The sequence below is a fragment of the Bombyx mandarina genome, chromosome 17, assembly GCF_030267445.1.
Source record: "Bombyx mandarina strain Sakado chromosome 17, ASM3026744v2".
NCBI classification, from domain to species: domain Eukaryota; kingdom Metazoa; phylum Arthropoda; class Insecta; order Lepidoptera; family Bombycidae; genus Bombyx; species Bombyx mandarina.
Window position 1 is genome coordinate 9,014,980 of NC_143223.1, and position 26,412 is coordinate 9,041,391.

The following is a 26,412-nucleotide window of genomic DNA, read 5'->3' on the forward strand; positions in this document are numbered from 1 at the left end:
AGCCATTTGAAAGTCAGTGCAGTTATTGTTGGCGATTCATAGATAGAACATTAATATCAAGTTGCGCAAGAAAAGTTTTAACGAATTGACGTAGCTCAAACATTTAGCGATAACCATAAGGGAGCGTGGTTTCAGTAGTCAACATTCTATTCAATTCAATCTATACTAGACGATGAACGAGCTTTGCTCGTTTTTTTTATAACGCCATCTTGTTGTGTCTTTAAAGGGGTTAGTTGCCCTCAATTAAGAAAAATAGTATTATTATTCGCCAATAGATGTCGGGAAGAATTGATTATTGAAAACACGAATAAAACAACATTTTCTGAAAATAAATCGTTGCTAGATCGATTTATCGCCCCCGAAATCCTCTGTATATTAAATTTTATGAAAATCGTTGGAGCCGTTTCCGAGATTCAGATTTTATCAGATTATATATATATTAATATACAAGAATTGCTCATTTAAAGGTATAAGATATATAAAAATTGCTGTTCGTTAGTCTCGCTAAAACTCGAGAACGGCTGGACCGATTTGGCTAATTTTTCTCTTGAATTATTTGTGGAAATCCAGAGAAGGTTTAAAAGGTAAATAAATATGAAAATGCTCGGAATTATATAAAAACAAACAATTTTGTTTTTCCTTTGATGCATCTCCCGTCGGACGGATTCCTTTTGTTTGTTTCAAATTTATTTTATACTAAAGTTTAGGTTTTTTATTTATCGACTGAGGCACTACGAAGTCTGCCGGATCAATTTGTTATTTAAAAGAATACTAATTACTGTGTTCTAAATAAAGAAACTACGAAATTGTAGAAAGTACCTCAACACGCTTACAAAACAACGCGAGAATCAAAGAACATCAAGCCAGTTAATTGCGCGTACAACTTCGACAGAAGTAGAAAAGTTTGTGTTTTGGTTCGGTATCATTGCGAGAAACGTTTTTCCTCATTAGTACCTTTCTCGGTCTTAATAACTGCGGCTAACGAACGATGCCACGGCAAAAATACTACTACTCCGTACAGATTTGAAAAAGTTTATGTGGTCTCTTATTTTAGACAGCTTCGGGCACTTTCCGCAGAGGTCGAGGGTTTCGAACTAATTCTATGCCGGGAACGGGTTGTTCGCTTACCGTAAACAGATAAATATCCAGCAACATCAGCTTCGTACGTTTAGGGTTATCAAAGTATTTAACGAGATGTAAATTAAGAGTTTTCTTCATCATGAAAAATATACTTTTTAACACGCTTTTATTAACCTGGTATGTATTATATGTATGTTTGTCTGTTTTTACTGGTGGTAGGACCTTTTGTGAGTCCGCGCGGGTAGGTACCACCACCCTGCCTATTTCTGTCGTGAAGCAGTAATGCGTTTCGGTTTGAAGGGCGGGGCAGCCGTTGTAATTATACTTGAGGCCTTAGAACTTATATCTCCAGGTGGGTGGCGCATTTACGGCGTAGATGTCTATGGGCTCCAGTAACCACTTAACAGGTGGGCTGTGAGCTCGTCCACTCATGTAAGCAAAAATAAATAAAAGTAACGGGATCATTGAACGTTCACCGACTTCAAAATGTCCGATTAACATGGAAATTTCCACACGCATCAAGGACCGATGACGTCACAACAATTTTATTACTCGCTCTAATATCCTGATCAGTATCAACAGAATAAAAAAGAGATGAAATTAATGGTTACGTTTGCTAATTAAGCGCGTTTTTTAGTAACTAAACCACATATATATTTATATATTATTATGTATATATTTCTTATGTGCGTGTGTTTGTCACTGAACTCCTAAACGGCTGGACCGATTGGAATGTTTTTTTTATGCGTTCGGGTGGTACCCTGAATGATTGAGATTTAAAACTCAGCCCGGCAGATGGCGCTGCAGTCGGTACCTAGATTATCTATATCTTTCCTAGAAATAATTTATATGGCAAAACAACGTTTGCCGGGCCAGCTAGTTATATATAAATTTCAATCATGTCCTTCTGCAGCCACATAATGAGGCGTGCATACTGTATTATTCGTACTAAGAATAGATTTGGTTCTAGAAGGAGTTTGAAAAGGCCATGAATAAGGCCAAGGTACGAGAATGATTCTGAATTAATAAAATGCATGTCCACAGATTAAATATGCCGAAACGATACATCACCATTGTTACAACAGGTACTGTAACATCCAAGTTATATAAGTTAATATTAATGATTCTTTTTCTAATAAATAACTGGCTAGACTGCCATCGTGTAAAATCCTTCTAGATTAATGCAAATATCTATACTTATATTATCAATTTGTTACGTAATTAACTTCCCATTAAAAAAAACCATATAGTACTCGAATGTAACAAAACATGACGATTTCTCTTCCAAATAACCAACCGATTACGACTTAAGTGCACCAGTTACATATAATACTGCCAATTGTCTGGCACAATGGCTACAAAACCTTTCGTTATTACGGGCAGGTAGGTATTCAAGGATTCTTGGATTAATGCTATACTCATATGAAGTGTGATCGTTTATCTGGTACAAATTTTGTTCGAGGATTAATGTTAATATTGAAATGTAACTGAAAATAATTAAATGAAGATATTTTTGAATCATCCAATTATTCTCGGCCTAGCTACGCATAGTAAGTACATAAAACATTAGTTATATAAGACAAAACATGAATATCATGTCTATTAATTAAACAGAATTTCATTTTTCATTTATTTTAAGTAAGACTGTTTTCATCATTAATTTCATTAGTATATTCAATAATTAATATATTCTGCACGACTGTTTTGCAATATTAAGTATAGAAGAAATAAAGTTAAGCAAAAAATGTGATTTCATAACTTCATAGTTAGACTACTTTGACATTTCATCAGAAATTGCCGATGTATCTAATTCGGTTCCTTCTTGACGCTGTTTACTGACTGTTTAAATACAACGTTTATATCCATTAAGGGCACTTCCGACACGTAACCGGGTAATCATATTCCGGGCAGGCACGGCATAAATCATAAGAGGATAACCGGAGGCAAAAAACAACGTGTTCGGACTCACGCACCTCCCTAACCACTGTTTATTGTAGGTTCCACATTCACTTTATTGCAGTGCCCGTACGATGTGGATAACACCTATTCGGCTTATTTAGTGCCCTGTTTTTGTACAGACTCATTTTGGCAAGGAGTTCGTTTAGTGGATTCGCCGCCGCAGGGTGTGAGTCCCGGAAAGGCCGCGTTCTTTTGTTATACATATAATTCAAGGGCGCTTTTTACAACTATGTTATTGTATATCAGATCAAAACGACCATTTCGGTATTATTGTATATCGTGAGCAAACAATCACTTTTTCAAACACACTTTCATATTTAATCGTTTTAAGATTACGTTCGCATTTTTTTAAGCATAATTTATTTCGAGATGCCGCTCTAAGTCTTAGAGATTAATTAACTTTACTTCAGCCTACAGCACTAGAAAACACAATAGCTTGTACTTGTTCAGCCCTACATTACAAGTAAAACCTTTCAAACTAAAACCATGTTACAACATTTTACGTCAACACAGTTTTAACCTATATACTTGAGTGGAATAATTTGTAATATCAAACGAAACAGCGAAGAAGAAAAAATTTAAGTTGACTATTTATGTTACGTTTTCGTATCTACTTATACAAGTGTCTTTTGGTTGTAACTAGATTTTTGCTTGCTATTCTTTTTATACGTAGAGGCCATATTGAAATTGTCATACCATAACAGTTCGTAACGTAATGAGCCGCTGATATAAACAGTTTACTTAGAAGTACGTATGGAGTATGAAATTAGATGGTAATGGACCGTGTCAGACATGCGAGAGAAGGGTGTGAGTGCAGAGATGACATATGTTAGGCCTGAATAGAAAGTGAGGACATGCTACGCCGACTCCATAGACCACATAAGGCCAAAAAGACGAAGAAGGCTTTAAATACGTATGCTAATTGCCCGATAATAATCGTCTTCTCGCATTAAAACTGTATAATCTCAACACTTACTAATTTTACAGGAGAGTGTTTTAAAGGTTTAACATATTATGATATTTTTAATAATAATCATATTTGCAACATTAATTTTTTATTTTTACCAGTTACATTAGCTGTCTTTTAAAGTAAGATAAAATTATGTATGAATTTTGTTAATAGTAGTCAAAAAAAAAGTAAACAAAAAAAAAAAAAAAAAAAAACTACGCTCTTTTGACAGTATTTATTGTATTTATTAGGAAAATAGTGGTGATACCAAATGATTCCGCATAATAACTCGATTTTGAATATTTTTGGAAATTGTACACTTTTAATGCGAAAAGACGTAATATGAACAATGCACTCATTCGAAAACAATATAGAAGGTTTGTTCAATAAATATCTAACGTGTTATCTTTAATTTTGGCAGACAGCACGATTCTATTACTGATGTATGGATTAATTCTGATATATGGATTAACTTTGTAAGAAATAATGAGTTTCCCAAAGGCCACAAGGAGTGGTGTTAATGGTAAACCATTATCGAAGTCGAAACCGCAATAAACTACGCTACACTTAGCAGAAATACAGTTCATGTTTTGTGAACCGGTAATGTATCGTGAATAGAAGAACGACTGCATCACTTCTTCCAGGTCGCGATTATATTACATTGCGTGCTAAAACAAACAAGAATTTAATAAGTCTTATTTATTGTAATTGAATTTTAGGATACATCACTTCAACGACCTGTCTTCATTTTCAGAAATACTTTTGAAGTGAAAACTTCTTTAGAATCGTTGTGATTTCAAACCGGATGCAACGGAAAAAACGACAGGTAAGAGACACAAATACAAAAATGTGTAGGATGAAGCCAGCAAAGAATGAGACAGAAATATACATACTATTTAATACAGCGCCATCTGTGAGATTTTTTAATACTAACGTGTGTATGAAAGCTCTTGTAGTGAATTTTAATTTAGGATTATACGTGAAATTAAAATATCAATTCACAGAGGGCGCTACCTTACAATTATTTACTAATGACAAAATTTTACATATACTTAAGACGTTTAGGATAATTGTATTTTAATTTTGGAAGGTTTCACTTCTACCACGTGTGAATTGCACACATGTTTTTTTTTTATTCCTTGCTTTTCAATACAAGATGTTATTCCTTACTCGTGAAAAGCATTCGTGAGTACGTGTCCGGTATTAATTTTAGAAGTATCTGTACCTGCCTCCGATATTTGAACCGACAAATGTAGATCACTAGGATCAAACGAACTGACATCCAAATCAATCATATTAACTAAATACTTTGCATAGTGATTTCACTTTCTTTTATTTCCAATTTAAAAAAAAAATTTAAATAGGAAATTGTATCAACACCGTTTGATATAAAGAACAATTTACCCTGTTCTTTAAAACAAACATATGATTTTTCATTTAAAATTAGAATTTATAATTTAAATTTTAATCGAACGTTTCTAGGTAAGGAAATATTAACGAACGCCTACTAAACACCGAGGGCGGTAGCTCCTTACCTGTCTACTTTCGGCAGCTACTGGCTTAAACCTCTTACACAGAATATAAACGTTCTTTAACGACCGTACCCGGGAATCGAGTCGAATATTTACTTTTTCCGACATCCGCATTCGGCAAGCTTAGCCGGCTGTCTTCTCGCATCGCCACGGTAATGGATAAAAATGAAATGCTACTTCACGACAGTAAGTTGGATTTGTGACATGCATTTGTTTTGACACATAGCTGAGACGGGCATCGCTTTAACGTACCGTGCTATAAATTAGTTGAGGAATAAATAATAAATAAATATTTACTAACAATCACGCCACGATAACTGGTCCCGTGGTAAGTTCGTAAAGAACTTGTGTTACAGGTACCAGATAACGGAAATAAATGTAATATTTTTATTATACACATACATATATTTTAATATACATCCATAACCCTGGAAAAGACATTTTTTTTTTTACTTTAAAGACATTTTTTAGGAATGAATTAATAATGTGCTTAATTTGTTTTCTACGTTATAAAATTACGACTATTGATTTTTATGTATATTAAGAAAGCACTGGAGTGGAGATCTCATGCTTGACGTCGTAACATGGGCAGACAACTAATAAGTCGGACCGACGACCTGGTCAAAATAACTGCTAAGGACTGGATGCGAAAGGCAAGAGACAGAAAACAATGGAGTGCATATGAAGAGACTTACACTCAGCACTGGGCGGACAGAGGTTGAGGAAGAGAGATATTTAGAATAGACGGGCCAACGAATTTCTTACCTGCTGTTAAGCGGTTACAAGTGCCCATAAAATACCTATCTAATACTACTACTACCCATCTAATGATTGAATGAAAAATAAGGTAATAGAATAGTGTTAAATTAAAAAAAAAAAACTACACATCCTACTGGTATTGTGGTATGTATTGAAAACTGAAAAAAGTAGCACGAACCAAACCATAAAAAATATCTTGTTAAATTACACTGTTACTAGTCATTAACTCTGAACTGAAAGTCTAATACAGCCTTATATATTGAAACCAAAACAAATTAACTAAAATAGCTTTCTCAAACAAATAAAACAAAATAATGTAGCGATAAAATGCAGATCGAACAAAATCACCGATCTAGACTTCACGGTGATCGCACAAGAATAGTTAGTTCGTTGACTCCGTTGCTGAAGTATAATGTTTTAACTTACGAAAACATGGAACGAAGACATTGTTTTCCATTTAGCTTCCGCTGCCGTGTCCGTTTACCGACACAACTTGAGCGTTATTCAACGCAGTTGTGTTCGATCTTTATGTAAACTAAAGTTTTTCGAAAAGTCGTTTGCTGCTTAGTACTGTCGTGTAGCAGTCAGTTTGTTTTACTTTATTGGTGGAGGACGTTTTGTGTGTCAGCACGGGTAGGCTCTGCCTATCATCCGGCTCGAAGGGCCAACTGTTGTATTATACAAATCAATCTGAGGTTTCAGACGTGACGGGACGTCTTGGCAGGATTTTCAATGTCTGTAAGTTCCGGTAATCACTTAACACTAACTTTAACAGTAGGCAGAGACTTAGCTCTGGCATTGTTGATGGCCATGAGCGATGGTAACCACTCACCATCAGGTGGGCCGTATGCTCTTCTGTCTACAAGGGAAATAAAAAAAACAGTAGGTGGGATGTGATCAGATACCAAAATAGGGGAATAACATTTTTCTTACGGCTATTATATTAATGTAGAATCAAGATATAAGTTGCAGCTGTGTTAGGTGACGCTAATCGAATTATTATGGGAGGCGTCGTGACGTCGTAACGCAGACATCGCACGGCAGCTGATTGAGCAGAATCATTAATGCAATTAAGTACAATACAATTACTGAGAGGATTGTCAGCGATTACTTAGTTAGTGTGTCTGTTTAAATAGGGCCCATTGTGTTGATATTTCATTATGAAGGCTAAATTTAAGATGCGTAGACGATCTCTTCATATTTATCATAACGCCAAAGTGAGCTTATCTGAAGGTAGTAGGTAGACCTATTTGTGGACCTTAGCTTGGTGTTTTTATTTGAAAAAAGAAAACATATTTGATCAAATCTCGAAAAGCACAGTCAAGTTGTGTTGTTTTCGCGAACTTGGTGATCCTTCGAGTCACGGTGGTGTTCACGTGGGAATACTTTGGTACGTCAGTTGAAAAGTCACCACCGAAACGGTGGGGGATACTTTCACTAATACTTACCCTGAGTCTTCCTCAGTAAATAAAACAAAACCCTATCATACGGCCACCCATCACGACAAAAATGCTCAATATCGACGAATCACGACAGGAGGTATCCGATTTCCGCGAATGCCAACATTTTTAAACGCAATATTCGAAATAACAAATCGAAAAATTCACTATCAAAATTACTTGTACGCGATAAAAGTAATAAAAATAAACTAAAATATCTTCATAAAATATTGAAACGTTAATAAACTATTCAATCTATTACAAACTACAGGTATTCCGCTGTTCCACCCGCATTAAAATTATAAAACGCATTTTAATTTTTCAGTCTCATTATTTGTTTTCGTACATAATTAGATTTTTTAACATCGGTCTTCAATCTACAATCGAACAAATACCCTGACAAAACATTAACTAATCGAAGATTTGGTGTGAATTTTAGCCAAGATATTTACCGTGATTTTTAATAAATATATCCATGCCAACACTTTTGTTATAATTGAGTATTAATTAGAATTTTAGTTAAGTAATTATTTTAAAGCTCGCGGCCTAAAGGATAAGACGCTCGGCGCAATCGTATCAAGCAATGCATCGGTGCTAGAATTCCGATGGAAGGTACCAATTTTTCAAATGAAACACGTACTTAAAAAATGTTCACGATTGACTTTCACGGTGAAGGAATAACATCGTGTAATAAAAAATCAAACCTGCAAAAAATATATATCGCGTAATTACTGGTGATAGGACGTCTTATGTGTCAGCACGGGTAGGTACCACCGCCCTGCCTATTTCTGCCGTGAAGCAGTAATACGTTTTGGTTTGAAGGGCGGGGCAGCCGTTGTACTGTAAAAACTGAGATCTTAGAACTCATATCTTGAAGTGGGTGGTGACATTTACATTTTAGGTGTCTATGGGCTCCGTTCACCACTTAACACGAGGTGGGCCGTGAGCTCGTCCACCAATTTAAGCAATAAAAATCAATTTAAAAGAATATAGATATATTCGTAAAAATTTAATTATTATACTGAACACTAACAAGTCGATTCTCTTATACTGTACTGTGGTAGAACATTCTAAACTATCACAAATCATAAAATTCTAACAAAAACGCACTTTTAGTTTCTTGAAATTACTTAGAAAGTGATTTCGTAACGTTTACCGTTGTTAAAACTCGCCGGAACATTTATTTGACGAGAATAATTATGTTTTTGTATTTCTATCATATTAATAGTGGTTTTTTATTTTTTTATTTTTTTTTTTATGATTGAAGGATTACTGGTGGCCCGGAGGCCTTTCCAGTTTCACCAGGACAGGCGGGCGAGCAAAGGCTCAGCCAGGAGGGGTGGGATTTGCTAACAGCCGCCCGAGCACCTCCGAAGGAGACCTAACAACTCAAGAGTAGCTGCTTCGCGAATGAATCTACTACCGGATCGGAATCGCGACCCGCTGAGAAGATCCGGCGAGAAACTCAGCGAGCTGATTCATGGGTTAGGTTGCACGGCGAACTCTTTGTCGAGTTCGACGAGTACGGTTACCGAGGTCCCTAAGCCTGCTCCTAGAGCTGAAGGCGTCTAGTGCAAACGTTATTGGATCTGATGGATCCGTAAGGACGTGTCTAGGGCGTCGACGGTGACTGGCTCCTGCGTGATCAGGATTCGGGGAGTAGTCAGCGGCGGCTACGATAAGGCGATTATCATGACGCATAGCCTTATCGAAGTACCGTTCCGACGCTGACTTCATGTATTTCTGTATAGATTCGAGGCCCAGGTCGTCGTGTAGGTCAACGTTCCTCACGAACCACGGAGCTCCGACGGCTAACCTGCAAAAGCGGGATTGTAGAGATTGAAGGGTGTCTATGTGTGTGCGGGCCGCGTGAGCGAACACCACACTCGCGTAAGTCATGACGGGCCTTATGCAAGTTTTGTAAAGTGTCACCTTGTTCCGAAGGGACATTTTACTCCGCTTACAGATCATGGGGTAGAGTCTACCGAGAATAAACGCGGCACGGTCACGGACTGATTTTATATGCGGGCGGAATGTCATCGATGCATCCAGGGTAACGCCCAGGTACTTGACCTTCCTGGCCCAGGGTATGGATTGACTAAAGAGAGTAATCGGGGGTGTGAGATTCCTCCTCCTAATACGGGAGGAAATCCGTGTGGAGCTTCCCCTCTGAAATAGCACCGCAGTACTTTTCGGTGGGTTGATGTCTATGCGCCATTTTTGGAACCACTGTCCTAGGGCTAGGGCTGCGCTCTGAAGCTTCTTCGCGATTAGGGACTTGTTTCTACTGGAATAGTAAACAGTCGTGTCGTCGGCGAATAAAGCTAAATGGGTCGGCGGCGACCGGGGAATATCGTTAACGAATAAGCTAAATAGGAGGGGTGAAAGGACAGAGCCTTGCGGGACTCCAGCTGTGAGAGGTCGTGGGGAGGAGCGGGTTCCCTCGACTCGATATCGAAAAGAGCGGTTCGACAAGAAGTCCCGTATGATGAGCACGAGACTATCCGGCACACCCATGTTGAATAGTTTGAAAATCAAACCGTTGTGCCAGACTTTGTCGAACGCTTTTGCGACGTCGAAGAAGAGAGCTCCCGTGTATAACGGTTTTGGTCGATTAAGCCCCACAAGAATGTGCTCCGTGAGGCGGTGCACCTGTTGAACGCATGAGTGATTTGTACGGAATCCGAATTGTTCATCGATGAGAATGCCCTTGGATGAGACGAAGTCTCTGAGGCGTTTGTAGAGCAGACGCTCATACAGTTTGCCTAGAGACATGAGGAGGTTAATCGGGCGGTAGCTCGTCGGATGATTTTTTGGTTTACCGGGTTTATGTATGCCGATAACGTCCGCTTCTTTCCACACCGCGGGAAAGATACAGTTCGCCATAGCGGCATTGAAAATAGATGCCAACATCACGATGAGTTGGACGGGTATAAGTTTAATAACGCGGTTGGATATACCGTCGGAACCGGGAGCCTTGCGAGGACGTAGGTCTTTGATCAAGTCTTTAACTTCCATCGGGGTGACGGGTGGTAACGGATCCGAGGGTGGCAAGGAGACTCTGCGTTCTACCTCACTGTCTACTAATTCTACATGAACAGGGACCACGGATTGAGTGCTGGGCGTGCACTGGGTTTGCAATGTATCGGCCAGCAACTCTGCTTTTTCGTCATCATCAAACGCCGCGAGTCGGCCTGAGGGGTCTACGAGGGGGGGCATAGTTACTACCGTATCCGATTTGAGAGTACGAGCTAAGCGGTAGTAAGACCTTTGGGAGGGCGCGAGTCCTTCTAAGAAATCAGACCATCTGGCATCTCGGACTTCGGCGATGCGAGTCTTTACGTCGCGTTGTAGGGCACGCATTCGAATTCGATTTTCCGCGGTAGGATACCTGTCGTAGGCGCGTATCGAGGCGTTCTTAGCTCTAAGGAGTTCCCTAATATCATCGGACAATTTGAAGCGGTGAAGGAAGTCCTCCGCTACAACTTGTTTCGATGATCTATCTAATGTTGAGGTGATGTGTGACGTTAAGATGTCTATGGCTTCAGCGGTATCCTGAGGAGACGGGATAGAGTCCGGGTTAAACGGGAGCGATGGTGGATCAGATTCAGCCAGGCTGATGCCCAGCGTGTGCCAATCCACCACAGTCCTCGTGACGGGAACGGAGTCGGGAGCGCGACCGAGCTTCATAACGACGGGACGGTGGTCTGAATCTAACTCTGAAACTACTTCGATCGAGTGTAAGCTCAGAGTTACGTTTTTTAATAACGCTATGTCGAGTATATCCGGGCGATGCGCGATATTTAGCGGGTAGTGAGTCGGTGTTAGCGGAGCAACGATATCGAAGGCGAGATCATCGACTAACGCGTCAAGCCGCCTGCCATTCGGGGTTGTGGTGTGTGAGTTCCACCTGATGTGTTTACAATTTAGGTCACCCGCCAGAATGACAGAGCTCCCCATGCCGAGCAGCGCCTCAATATCACTGCTTAGAACGATCTTATCCGGTGGAAGATAAACGGACGCGATAACGATCGGCGCGTGTCCCGTCAGTGAGATTCGGCACACTGATGCTTCGATATTAGCGAGCGCGGGAGGATCGAGCGGGACGCAATGCAGGGCTCTTCTATAGTAAATGACGGTACCACCACCACGAGCAGAGAGCCTGTCGTTCCTGACCATGTTATAGTTCGCGATTTTAGGGTCACGGCGCGCGGGCTTAAGTAGGGTCTCCTGCACTAAAAAGATATCAATTTGATGGTCACGCAAAAAGTCAGAAACCTGATCACGTTGATTTGCGAGACCATCATCATCATCATCATCATCATCATCATTTCAGCCTATCGCCGTCCACTGCTGAACATAGGCCTCTCCAATAGATTTCCAGTGCGACCGGTCCATTGCCACCTGCATCCAACGAGACCCAGCGCTTTTTACTAGGTCGTCGGTCCATCTAGTAGGTGGCCGTCCCACACTGCGCTTGCCAGTACGTGGTCGCCACTCCAGGATCTTTCTGCCCCATCGACCGTCCTCTCTTCGTGCTATGTGACCGGCCCATTGCCACTTCAGTTCACTAATTCTACGGGCTATGTCAGCAACCTTCGTTCTTCTACGGATCTCCTCATTTCGGATTCGATCACGTAGGAAAATGCCGAGCATAGCCCTCTCCATAGCTCGCTGCGCGACTTTGAGCCTTCTAAAAAGATCCCTAGTGAAGCACCACGTCTCCGAGCCGTAAGTCATCACTGGTAACACACATTGGTTGTACACCTTTGTCTTAAGGCACTGAGGTATTTTGGACGAGAAGACGTTGTGCAGTTTACCGAACGCTGCCCAGCCGAGTTGGATCCGTCTACTGACCTCTCTCTCAAAGTTGGACCTACCTAATCGGACTGCCTGTCCTAGGTATATATATTCGTCAACAACTTCAAGAGTAGAGCTCCCAACAGTAACTATGGTGGGTGCAACATGGACATTGTACATGATTTTTGTTTTGTCCATGTTCATTTTAAGACCCACTTGTTGAGAAACCCTACTGAGGTCACCGAGCATACGCCCTAAATCTTCCAGCGACTCTGCCATGACCACGATGTCATCGGCAAACCGAAGATGAGTGATGTATTCGCCGTTAATATTGATGCCAAGTCCTTGCCATTCCAGAAGCTTGAAGGAATCCTCCAGAGCAGTGATAAACAGTTTCGGAGATATCATATCTCCCTGTCTCACTCCTCTCTTTACAGGGATTTCCTTCGTGCAATGCTCCTGTACTCGGACTGACATGGTGGCGTTATTATACAAACACTTCAATACTTCGATGTACCGGTGGTCAATACGGCACCGCTGGAGAGATCTAAGGACCGCCCATGTTTCGACGGAATCAAAGGCTTTCTCATAGTCCACAAACGCTAAGCATAATGGCCGATTGTACTCTTCGGTCTTCTGTACAATCTGCCGCAGCGTATGTATGTGGTCTATGGTACTGTAGCCTTTTCGGAAACCGGCTTGTTCGGTAGGCTGGAAGTCATCAAACCTGCGTTCGAGACGCTTCGTGATGACTCTCGAGAACAGCTTGTAGACATGGCTCAGTAGTGCTATGGGCCTATAGTTCTTCAATAAGGTTTTGTCACCTTTTTTGAAGAACAGGATCACAACACCCCTGTTCCATGCCTGTGGTGGTTTTCCATCGAGCAAAGAGGAATTGAAGAGCTTCTGAAGGACTTTCAGTACCGGCGTCCCGCCCGCTTTCAGAAGCTCCGTAGTAATTCCATCCTCGCCCGGTGCCTTGTTATTCTTAAGCTGTTTGAGAGCCATCCTAATCTCGTACAGGCTGATGTCCGGGATGTCTTCGGTGTAGTGTCGGGTTAGCTTGGCTCTAGGGTCTACAGCTAAACCTTGCGGTTCAGCTGAGACCGAGGTAAACAGCTGCCCGTAGAACCTCTCTATCTCCCGCAGGACCTCTGACTTATTCGACGTTACACGTCCATCTTCGGTCTTCAGCTTCGTCAGCTGGCTTTGCCCAATAGAAGCGTCTCTTGCGAACACTTTAGAGCCTTGGTTTCGCTCAATCGTCTCTTTGATACGCTGAGTATTAAAGGAGCGTAGGTCGTGTCGCAAGGACTTCATGATATGTCTATTGAGTTGCCTATATGACTCAGCGTCCTCCGAAGTTTGGAGCGTCATCAAACGTCGACTAGCCATGAGGTTTCGGGTGCGGTCGGATAGTTTCTGAGGTCTATTCTTACGGTGGGTTTTGAAAAATTTGGACTGTTTAGCCATTCGAAGCGATTAGCCAATTCGAGTTGAAAGCTCTCGGGGTTTTGGATTTGTGCATTCGACGGTCGAAGCGTTGACTTCATCAGACGCGATCTTTCCAGTCTGACATTGATATTCAACATGCCTCTGACGATTCGGTGATCACTTCCTGTTTTAACACTGTTGATCACAGAGACATCGTTGAATATCTGTCTGTTGGTGCTCATGATGAAGTCAATTTCATTTCTTGTTACACCGTCGGGACTCAACCAGGTCCATTTCCGTTGTGGCGGCTTCTTGAAGAAAGAATTCATCATAAAGAGTCCTTCCTTCTCCATAAAGTCCACCAGCATCTGTCCTCTGGGATTCCGCTGCCCAAATCCAAATGGCCCCACTTTCAACTCATCATCGCCTCTACGGCCCAGTTTTGCATTGAAATCTCCCATAACAACGGTAAAATGTGATTGGGAGTTACGTATGGCCCTACTAATGTCCTCATACGTAGCTTCCACTTCATCGTCTGGATGTGACGTCGATGGGGCGTATACCTGTACAATCTTCAGCGAATACCGCTTTGAGATTTTGAGGATAAGGTATACTACCCTACTCGACACACTTTCGATGGCCACAATGTTGTTTATGAGAGATTTGTGGACGATAAACCCAACACCACGAGACCATAAGCGTTAAAAAATCCTATCGTTACGGATAGGGGCTTTATTCTACTTATATTCTACGCCATTGATTACCGGCGGAGTGAGGGGAGGACGTACGTATTTAATGACGCGTATACGTCGGCGTATTCTTGCACAACGGCGATAAAGTGTTGTGCAGTGGAGGCAGCGCGAATGGCGTCGCCCAAAGCGTTAACGCGCTCAAAGTTGATCGACTGAAAGAAGTCGATCGCTAAAGCGAGATTGTCGGACGCGGTCAGAGGGCAAGTCGCGGGAGAGGGACGAGTTGCGGGGGCGGGACGAATCGCGGAGGAGGGAGTTGTAACCGTGTTCGTGTACGGCAGCGGTTTCGCCCAAGCCGAGACACTGGGCACCGGCGCCGGAACGAACGCTGGCTTAGCCTGCGACACAGAGGGTGCCGAGGCTTTGATGTCTGGGCCGGAAGCTCGGAGGCGGTTTTGGCGGGCAACGCGGCGATTTATTTTCGGGGCTCGGGGGCATCCGCGGTAATTTGCGGGGTGACCCTGTGTACGACACAGGACGCAGCTAGGCGGTTCCGTCGCGGTTTTTTGATCGCGAGTGCAGAGGGCCGTGGCGTGATCTCCTAAACACTTGACGCATCGGGGGCGCGCGTGACAGTTACGGGAAGAATGCCCGTATAATTGGCAGTTATGGCACTGGCTAGGTGTGCCTTTCTTGTGTGGGGTTTCGACGGCGATTCCGGAAAGGCTACAGACCGTTCGGATGTTGAATATTTGCTTACCCTCGGGGGTAGGCTGGAGGGCGACGAGAACCATGTTATATGGCTCCCTTCCGCGACCTGTGTGCATGCGGTGTACGGAGTTAACCGGTAGGCCTTGTTCGAGAAGGTCGGCCTTGACTAGCTCGGCATCCAACTCTTTAGGGATGCCACGTATGACGGCACGGAGTTCGCGCTCCTCCTGGAGCGTATACGTGTGGAAACTTATACGCTCCTTACGGAGATAAGAAGAGAGGGCCCTATGGTCGTCGGGTGTTCGAACCTTAATTTGAATGCCGTTCGCGAGGTTACGGGCATTCGTGAAGTTGATATTTTTGGCCTTAAGGGCCAGGGAAACTCGATCCCAAGCTGCCTTCTCTTGGAGGATTACCGGGGGAGGGGTCTGGGTTTTATTTTGTGCCACCGGACGCGGCGACGGAGTGGCACGGGCTGGAGGGGCAACGGGAGTCTGAGGGCGGGGGCGCGACGCGTTCGCGGCTTTGCTAATTTTAGCGGCCGCGGGAGCTCGAGACTCCGCGGCACGCTTCTTACCCTTTTGTACCAGGGTGAATCCATCCGTCGATGAGGCGGGAGCGAGGTCGACCTCCATCTCCGAGTCAGAGTCGGAGGACGAGGAGGCGGGCGCAGGTGACCTACGAGCAGGTGTTTTGGAGGGCACGACGGAGGCTGCGGATGATCGCGCTGCTGGAACGGTGGCCACGGCGGACGACGCAGCAGTTGTACTCGCCAGTATAGGCGACGCGGGAACGGCAGGCACGACGGAGGCTGCGGTGCTCGATGCAGAAGCTTTGCACGCAGGTACAGGCGACGCAGGAGCAGCGAGCTCGGCGGAGTCCACGAGAGGGCTCGCGGTGTGATCGGCCTTGAAGGCCAGAAACTCTGAGGCGAGCTGTGGGTGGCGAAGTCGGAGGAATTCCGCGAATACAGCGTCCATGATCGCTGAGTGCCCAGGTGGGGCGGCCCCGGGTCTTGAAAACACTCGCCTTGCGGCGAGGCCCCAACTTCTCGGACCTGAGCGGTTCTATTGAACACAGGTGGCGATGCGGCACGATTACTACAGGACAAAGAAAAAACACAACAAAACGGAAATAACAAAAAGAAACAGAACAATTAAACACTTCCAGGAAAACAGTTTGTCGGCAGATGTACCACGAACACAGAAACAACAAAAGGAAACAAAACAAATAAAAACTTCCAGGAAGAGCACTTAGTCGGCAGATGTACCACGAACACAGGCCGCGCGAACAATGGCCGGGCTAACAAAAGCCGGGCGAACAAAGACCGGGCGATCGAGTGGTCGATGGGCACGTCCGCACGGGACGGGTGCCTCTATCGGAATGTACTAGTGGTTTCTTTTCCTCTACTACTCAATCGCTGGTAGCGAGGTAATATTCCAGTTACACCAGTTCGGGAGATGAGCTCTCGGGTTTTTTTTATTGCCTCTGTAGGCAGACGAGCATACGGCCCACCTGATGGTAAGTGGTCACCGTCGCTCATGGACGTCAGCAATGCCAGAAGCAGAGCCAAGCCGCTGCCTACCATTAAGTACTCTCCGCATGCCTCGTTTGAAGAAGGACATGTCATAGCGCACGGAAAACACCGTAGAGGGAAGTTCATTCCAAAGCCGAATGGTACGTGGCAAAAAAGATCTTTGGAAACGCACTGTCGATGAACGCAGCGGTTCCAGATAATATGGATGAACTCTGATGGCGGGAGGTGCGATGATAAAAAGGAGATGAGGGGATCAAAGTATGCGCTAGTGTAATTTGTGTTAACGAGAGTCAGGTTTCAGCATGAATGCATGGGTGAAAAAGCAACGTTGAGGCTGAAAGTGGGTTCAAATCTGTTTTAATTTCTTTTCGCTTAAGTAACCTAATCGCTGTTACCCTAAAGGGCTATTCCAGTCCCCTTCGGACGGGTAGGTGAGCCCACGGGTTCAACTCGGAAGAACTTTCTTCTTCAGAAATGAAGAAATGGTCTTAATCGGGAAATTCAAATTCCTCTTTCACCTCGTACTTTCCTTGTCTTGTACACGCATAGAGGTCCCAGAATGTGTAACGAAGTGTGTTTCCAGTCACGAAAAAACGGGCGCTTTGAAATCTAACTAGACACTACTAGTTGTGGCATCTGGTTAGGTCTGTGAAGTATCTTTTATTGTACATATTAACTTGGCAATGAGAATAGCAGTAACAGTTCGTTGATCGTCGCTCATTAGATTCCACAGAAATGAGGGTAAAATTTAGCGTTATGCCAAAGTAACTATTACACGCGGACGGAGTCGCGGAAAAAGGCTAGTAGTCTATACACATAATTGCGTTGAAAAGAATGCTCTAATCAAATCAAATCAAAAAAATTTTATTCAACATAAATGAAAGTACATACTTGTTGAACGTCAAAAGAACTACCGCCAATTCACAAGAACTAGCCTCCGTCCTGAGAAGAATTGGCAAGAAACTCAGCGGGCATGTCTTTTTTTTTTTAAATATGAAATTATTATTTATTTATTTTTTAATATTAGATTTTTTTTAAATATGATTTTTTTACAATGAGTATTATAACGTAACAATTACTACAATATTGAAATGCCCGGAGCGAGCAACTCATTCCCACTTTGTGCAATCTTCTAGATAATCATTGACTTTATAGTAAGCTTTATTGCACAGATGTTCTTTAATAGTTTTCTTAAACCTATGTATATGTAGGTTCTGAACATCTTGTGGGATTTTGTTGTACAGGCGCACAGACAAACACCCGAATGAAGTTCGTATCTTATGTAACCTACTCATCGGCACAACAAGCTTGTGTTTGTTCCTAGTATTTCTATTATGTATGTCCGACTTTTTAGAAAACTCCTCAATATGTTTACGAACATACATCAAATTTTCAAAAATGTACTGGGATGGCATAGTGAGAACTTTAATTTCTTTAAATTTCTCCCTCAGGGATTCCCTTGAGTGCATGTTATAAATAGCACGTATAGCTCTTTTCTGCAGAATAAATATCATTTCTACATCGTTAAACTTTAACCGATTTCCAAAAAACGAGAAGGTTCTCAATTTAACTTTCTTTTTTATTGTTCCCAGGAGAAACGATTTTGAGAATTCTTTCTTTGTTTGAAAGCTGATGCCCCTAAGGTGGTCCCTTTCAATTTTATGAAATCTTACTATGATGGTGACTATGATGGTGGTTGTTAAGTTATCCTATTAATGGCATTCTCATTTTACTTTGTGATCTTGGTTATATTTTTGAAATTTTTTTATATTATCATATAAATATTTCGAACGTAAAAAACAAACAGTCTACAAACAAATTTAAACTAGTCTAACTACGTTTTCGGTTTTCAAACAACAATTGTTGATAAATATTTAATTTTAGAACCTGGTGGGTTTTTAGTATACTGCGGTTCTCCGTCTGAGGATGCGGTTACCATAGCTCCTAAACCACAACATGAATGATGCGGTTAGATAAAAGGTCGAACTGCTTGGGAACAGCGACGGTCCTACCCTTTAAGCTGGAATTTACGGCTTCTTGACGGTCGAATTTTTGCAACTACCTAAATATACTTTGAGTGGAATACTCTCAATAAAATAATCAGGCATATTCTATTTAATGAAACTTGCTGTAAAATAATAATGATATAACGTTTTAACCGACTTCAAAAAAGGAGGAGGCTATCAGTTCGACTGTGTGTTTTTTTTATGTTTGTTACCTCATAACTTTTGACTGGGTGAATCGATTTTGATCATTCTTTTTTTATTAGAAAGCTGACGCTTCCATATGCTCTCATTTCAATTTAGTCTAGTTCTGATAATGGTATCCATGAGAACACCATATAAGTCTTAAATTTGCATTAAGTACGTGCACGACAATTACATGAATAACTTAATAACTCAATATGACGCCAACCGATTTCGATGATTTGTTTTTAGTGTACATTAATTTGTTTTGGAATATCTTTTTTTTCTATTTGAAGTCAGTTTTTGTTAAAGCATGTCTATTTACAATTATGAGCTATAGGAAAATGCCAATAAAGCCCTGAGCCGCACACACTTTTTCCTTGGTAATAAAAATGTCCCGCATTCGATACGAATTTTAAGGCTATAGTTTGAAAAGTCTAAAACTTTTTCGTGTTTAAAGTCTGTAACTATGTTGCAGTAATCGGTTTAGAAGGTGGTTGTCAGACGTGCCGCGCCTAACGGGTGCACGCGTTGATATAACTACGGGCACACGAAAATACAGTAGATTTTCTTTTATCGATTTAGAAGGTAACCAAACAGAGGGTCAGGAGCACAACTAGGCCCTCACGCTGTTTACTGCGAAGTATTTTCCTTAAAACTCATTCAACCAACATGAGCTCTAAGAGAATACAGCAGAGACCACTCCGGAGATTAGTATTGTGAATTGATTTGTTCGATACTATCGATCGATCGATAAGAGCGATCCGTGATACAAATTTTATTTTCACGGAGGAACCTTTTAAAATGAAACTTGAATGGATTTCAAAACCATTCCCTCGATTATCTTAATATTATGTTGCAATTACTCAAATGATATCCAGTCAAATGTTTCAGTGTTTTCGAAAACAAAAGCGAAATTAAACAGCTTCCTTTATGTAAAGTGCCAAGACGCTGCCATCTTGGAGTTGTCGGAAACAAAATAAATGAGAATAAATCAATCGACAACGGCGTCTGCCTGTCTGATTTTTCAACAGATAACATGTCCCTCGGAATCTTCGGAGAAAACGAAAGATGTGCGTGATCACATGAATTCTAAACGAAATTGAAAGATATTCAATAACGCTGTTTGGCTCTGAGCTTTGAATGTTCGGTCATTGACCTGTAAGATGTCAGAAACAAACACATATCTAAGAATTATAGTTTGATACTTTTTAATTTCGTAGTATAATACAATGGTTATTAATACGGACACTCTATTTGTTAGCATAATAAATAATATCAAACATAGTGTTTTTCTACCGTTAAATACTGCAGCAAGCTATAAAAATTCAAATTAGTAGACCAAATCCATACACAACCAATACTAAATTTAAATGTTTTATTATATTAATCTTATCGTAAAATTAATTTAGTTACTTTTTGATTAGGCAATAAACAGATAAAGGAGAGTGCAGATTATGTTTCATTATTTTAATCGCGATCGTTTTTACAAACGGTAAATGGTGTTAGGGGATCGGTATACCTACCCGCATCACAAATTCCGGACATCAAGCTAGTTCACACGGGCTGCATTGTAATGGCCTGACCAGCCCAGTTCGCACATAAGTATAGTAAAACAGCGTACAAGACAAATACGAAATAACTGGGAACTATTTCGAAATTCTTAATGAGTACGCTAATATTGAATGATTAGTAAGAACAGGGTAGTACTGAACTTCATAGATAATTCTTTTTAAAATATAATAATATGGTCCCAAGTAAAATATAATAATATGGTTAGTATCTGCTATTGTAGAGAGAAGAGATTAAAGATGGCGGAGACACACTAACATCGAATACTAAATATCTCTACTAAAGATATTGGCTGTAACAAGGAATCAATCCTGAGCCTATAGTAACGTATAGTAAGTAGGTTACAAATTTTCATTTTACAAATTTCAAAATATCAAATCACTAGTAGCTTTCATGGTCAAAGACAAAAAAGCCTTTTATCATTTAATTTTTTTGATTTCAAACGTATAATCTATATATTAATTCGTGAAGCAAAAACTTTGTACCCCTTTTTACGAAAATTGCGCGGACGGAGGAGTATGAAATTTTCCACACTTATAGAGAATATAGAGAAGAAGTGCACAATGCTAATATTTTTTTAAAACAATGCATAAAAGATACATTAAATCAATAAAGAAAACATTACACATACTACATACCATGTATTTGACGCACACGCATGCATACTATTTATTGTCAAACTTTTGTTCTTGACGTCTGTGGTCAAATTGAGAATAGATTAAATATTGTTTGTCTTTATTAATAATCTTTTATTGGTGAAATTTGTGATTATAGAAGTATAAAATACAATCATAATAGTGTACAAACTTATTATGAAATTCCAATTAATTATAGTCGAATTTCGACTACTGCGGGACCTCTAGTATAACTTAATTCACTACGAGTCTTCGATTTGTGAGTACGTAAGAATTGAGTATTACGATTGAATATTTATGAAATTTTTAAGAATTTATGACAAAAATACTTTAAAATACGTTCCTTGCGCTTCGGTCCATCGACACGAATAACCGTAGAACTCGAACGTATCCATAACGCGTCTGCGATTTGCATATTACCTGCTACTTCTGAAGAACCACGGTATTACTTTATTATATCATAGTTTTAACTACAAAGGAAGGGTCCGGGGGTATGCGGTTATCACTCACCTTTATAGGGCACTAATATTGAGTTACGATCGTTTCCAGAGCCCCCGTCGAGATTCTAATGATAATTGACGACGTACATTTAAAAAGACGAGTTGCCAAACTTAGATCTTATCGTAACGTAAAACGGGACCCTATTCCCGCAATATTTCACCCCTACCAATTTGAATAAGAAATCCTCTTAATATTTTCATTCCATTCGAAAACTCCTTCCGGATTCTTCGAAAAGAAAAAAAAAAACTTCACAGATATTATTAGCTAATGAAAAACGTTTTGATGAAAATTATTCGTCAGTTTACCGTGTTGTCGAAGCGTTTGCGTTCTAAATTAAACGTTGCCACTGGAAAGCAATATTCCCCGGTCGGAACGGCCAGGAAAGAAATAACAGGACGAGTAGAGACCAATGCAAACAGCTTGTACCGGAGCATCGTTTGGAAATACGCTTTGAGGCATTAAATCACCGTAACACAAATTCGTCCGGTAGCTCCCATAGACTCTTCAGTTTTATTGCTTTAGTTTCGCTATTTGGTCTGCATAAATAATATAGATATAGGCCGTGTTATCTTTTAAAAAAATTATCCAAATTCACTAAATTTATTTAGACTTCGATCCAAAATTAGAGATATAAATCAAATTAAACTATAATTTATAAAAATATTTAAATTAGGCGTTCAAACACACTATACTTAAATAACAATATAAGCGACGAAAGGCTTACAATACAACATTTTTCTATAACAATGGTGTTGTTAATCAAGAATGGGTCATCCGAGTCTCATCTCCTACGTGCTTGCTTAAAGATCAATACCGTTGCACAATTTAAAAAAACTTTTACAAGACCTTGGCTCCATACTATTCTTATCTTATACCTTTAAACGAGCAATTCTTGTATATTAATATATATGTATATAATCTGAATTTTGGAAACGGCTCCAATGATTTTCATAAAATTTAGTATACAGGGGATTTCGGGGGCGATAAATCGATCTAGCTGCGATTTATTTTCAGAAAATGAAGTTTTATTCGTGTTTTCAATAATCAACTCTTCCCGACATCTATTGGCGAATAATAATACTATTTTTCTTAATTGAGGGCAACTAGCCGCTTTAAAGACACAACAAGATGGCGTTATCAAAAAAAAAAACGAGCAAAGCTCGGTCATCGTCTAGTGCTGATGAACAATAGAATAAAAGACAAAATATACTTTAAAATTAACACAACACAAATGATAAGTTAGAACCGAGATAAGAGGCTACTTTCAGACTAGAGAGTAGCGTCGCTGTACGCTCCATAAACCATAAATCTGGAATGGAAAAGAAAAAAGGCGAGTGAGGCGGCCAAGCTGGTGCTATGGGCTTGTTTGTCGCACTCATATTGATTTATTTACGCTATAAATCTAGCACCGGATTAATCAAGCTAACTTCTGTCAGCCAGGCAATATGTCGATTGTGTTCCAAGGATTCGCGTACTAAATTCCGAGCACATAAAACACGGCTGCGATAATTCGGTACTTGACATTTTTGTTATACGATATGCATTTTATTCATTCTGGTACATTCTATTTTGCTCACTCTTTTCGTGTTTGGTTGTTTGTAAGCTCCGTTGAAATCGTAAGATTCACAACAACTGAGAAAACATAATTTAAAATTGTACATCGAAAAATAGCATAAATATTCACATACGAGAAGTTGGTACCTTTCTCAAAAATTGCCATATTATGATTGATGCCAAGAGTATGCCTGTCCTGTTATAATAAACGTTTTTTTCTTTATGACATAGATTTATAAGCTTTTTATCTAGAAATAAAATTAATTATCACTACATAGTATAAAACAAAATCGCTTTCTCTGTCCCTATATCTGTCTGTCCCTATGTATGCTTAAATCTTTAAAACTACGCAACGGATTTTAATGCGGTTTTTTAATAGATAGAGGGATTAAAAAGGAAGGTTTATATGTATAATAACATCCATTAAATAGTGGAGAAATAAATAATAAATTACAGTTTCCGAAGCGAAGCGAGGGCGGGTCGCTAGTTAATGATAAAAAACGGGCTGTAATAATTGTAATCCAATGACAACTTTAAAGTCGCTTAAAATGTTTTGAGTATCTTCTATGCTTCTTCTCAAACAGCATCAGCGCTTTGCGGAAAAATGAGCATGTAAAGAAATTAAAGCAAGAGCAACAGTGAGATTCCGACCAATTCTAATGTATTCAGCCGTATAGAATAGGCAGTTTGTTTTTGTTTTTATGACCAACAGACCCTCATATGTAAGTAGATATTTGCTTAAAGTAGGTATCCGTTTTATGACCGCCGTTTATAGCGTCCACTCTGTAATGGAATCCTGTATAGAGGCTAAATTGTGGATCTTTTCGACGTACTAACTTAGGTTTATGAGTTGTTAAGAGTGTAACAGAAAGGGTACAGATGCAATACTTATATCCTTAGCTTAATAAAATTTTAGACCTAAAATTTTATTTCCAAAGTAGTATTCGGATTAGTCTTCGTAAGCCTACGTTTGAATGCCATCAGACTATATAGGTTTCTTGAATTTAATTTACTCAAATTAGATTGAAAGGAATTATCTACTGTCAATAAGAAAAATACGTTATGTTGCTTATTAAAATATAATTGCAATTCTGTATTAGCTGATGTATAAAACAGAGTAACTGTAGAGAGCAAAGAGTTACTTAATATTCAGTAACATGTGCTAAGTCATGAATGATATGGTATCAATATGTATGTTGCCGTCACATACTTTTTATTTATTTCAGAAGAAACTTTACACGAAATTTAATTATGGGGCAGTTCTTACAGTACTGTTGCACCACCAAAATTTGGACTACATTTTTTTCATTCAAGGCAGATAAGCTAAAAAATTGCCGTCGCAAATAGGCATCAACATTGTTATTTCCATAGCGGAGCTACTGAACCAGTTGCTACTTTTTTTTAATTGCACATATGGATGGACGAGCTCACAGCTCACCTGGTGTTAAGTGGTTACCGAAGCCCATAAACATTTACAATGTAGATGCCGTCACCCACCGAGATATGAGTTCTAAGGTCTCAATATAGTACAACGGCTGCCTCACCCTTCAAACCGAAACGCATTACTGCTTCACGGCAGAAATAGGCAGGGAACCTACCCGTGCGGACTACCACCAGTGATTACGCAAATTATAATTTTGCGTGTTTGATTTTTACTACACGATGTTATTCCTTCACCGTGAAAGTCAATCGTGAACATTTGCTAAGTACGTATTTCATTAGAAAAACTGCCACTAAGGACTCGTGTTTTTTTTTTCTGTTAAGAGGCAGCGGCTTATCTGTGCCGTTGACATTGATATGTGAAACCAAGTAAAGTGTATTGTAATTTTCGAATCATAGTGAATAAAGTGGCATGTCTATGATATGATTGATATGATACTTATCATTTAATATTTGCCCATACTTTCACATAAGGCATTACTTCCTCTTGCTTACTATTACATACAGACAGTGACTTTCCTTCATTTATGTGCGATGAAAACGTTTTCCGCTTTCTTTTAGAAAATGTCTCTATTAGATTTTTCCCGCGCCAATAATCAATGTCACTTAAGAAGCGACGAGAAAAACTAAAATTATTGGTTTCAAAAATTATTTCAATATTACTTTGGATGATCTGATGATAATATTTTTTTTCTTGGAACATAGTTGAATAAGGAAATAGTAGGCGTGAGGAATTAAGTCAATCATTAAATGTTAAGGCAATTATTATAGTGAACAGGAAATCAAATATAAGCTAAATGATAAAATGCTTACAATTATTCTCAAGTAACAATAGTAATACAGAAAACGAGTTTGGTTCAATTAGGAAAATTTATGATTTCATTTTTTTTTTCTAAGTTTATAATGATGTTAATTATGAAGAAGTATTTTCGTACATTTATTTTTTTGTTGTATTACTAATGTTCACAATGCAATACATCGTCTATTACTAATCTGCATTTTTAGACCGAGGCCTTTTGATATATAAAATTGATTATCTCGACCATCTGCTTTGTCTACATTTTTTTGTTATCAAAGTTTTATCCGTAAATGAATAATTCCTCGAATTCCTCAGCTTAACGTACAAATTTTCATGAAGATTTATTAAAATTCTTTCCTTTTAATTACGACTTAAAATAATAGGGATTCATTAACAGATATTACAAATCAGCTAAGCTATTAATCGGAAATCGTCAAGGATATAAGCAGACGTTCAATCACGATACCTGAAACACAAGTAATACATAGTTACTGATTGATAAATGTACTATACATGCCATTATAGGTGCCATGTCCAGTACTTAAGAGCTACGATTGCTTGCAGGGATATTGTCTAGTTGTACCTTGAAGTTTCGATTAGAACGTGTAAGCCCACATCAGAAGCGTGAGCTAAACACGAGTCGAGCACACGGTGCTAACAAAAGCAAACTAATGAGGAAATCGTGTAGACATGTCGCTCAAACTCGATCGACTATCGGGTGCAGTGATTGAGTGAAAGTAAGCGTATTGTACGCCACAAGAACTGGTAACAAGATGTATGCAATACAATAACAATATAAAAAACGCTGTGTGTGAACTTGAGAGAAAACTGGA

At 39.9% G+C, this 26,412-nt stretch overlaps 1 protein-coding gene across 1 annotated transcript in view; it reads right to left on the reverse strand.

Annotated features, from left to right (window-relative positions):
* The window catches only part of IRSp53 (Insulin receptor substrate 53 kDa), a 198,141-nt gene that overhangs the window by 54,697 nt on the left and 117,032 nt on the right, over positions 1-26,412 (reverse strand). The gene's annotated exons all lie outside the window — the stretch shown is intronic.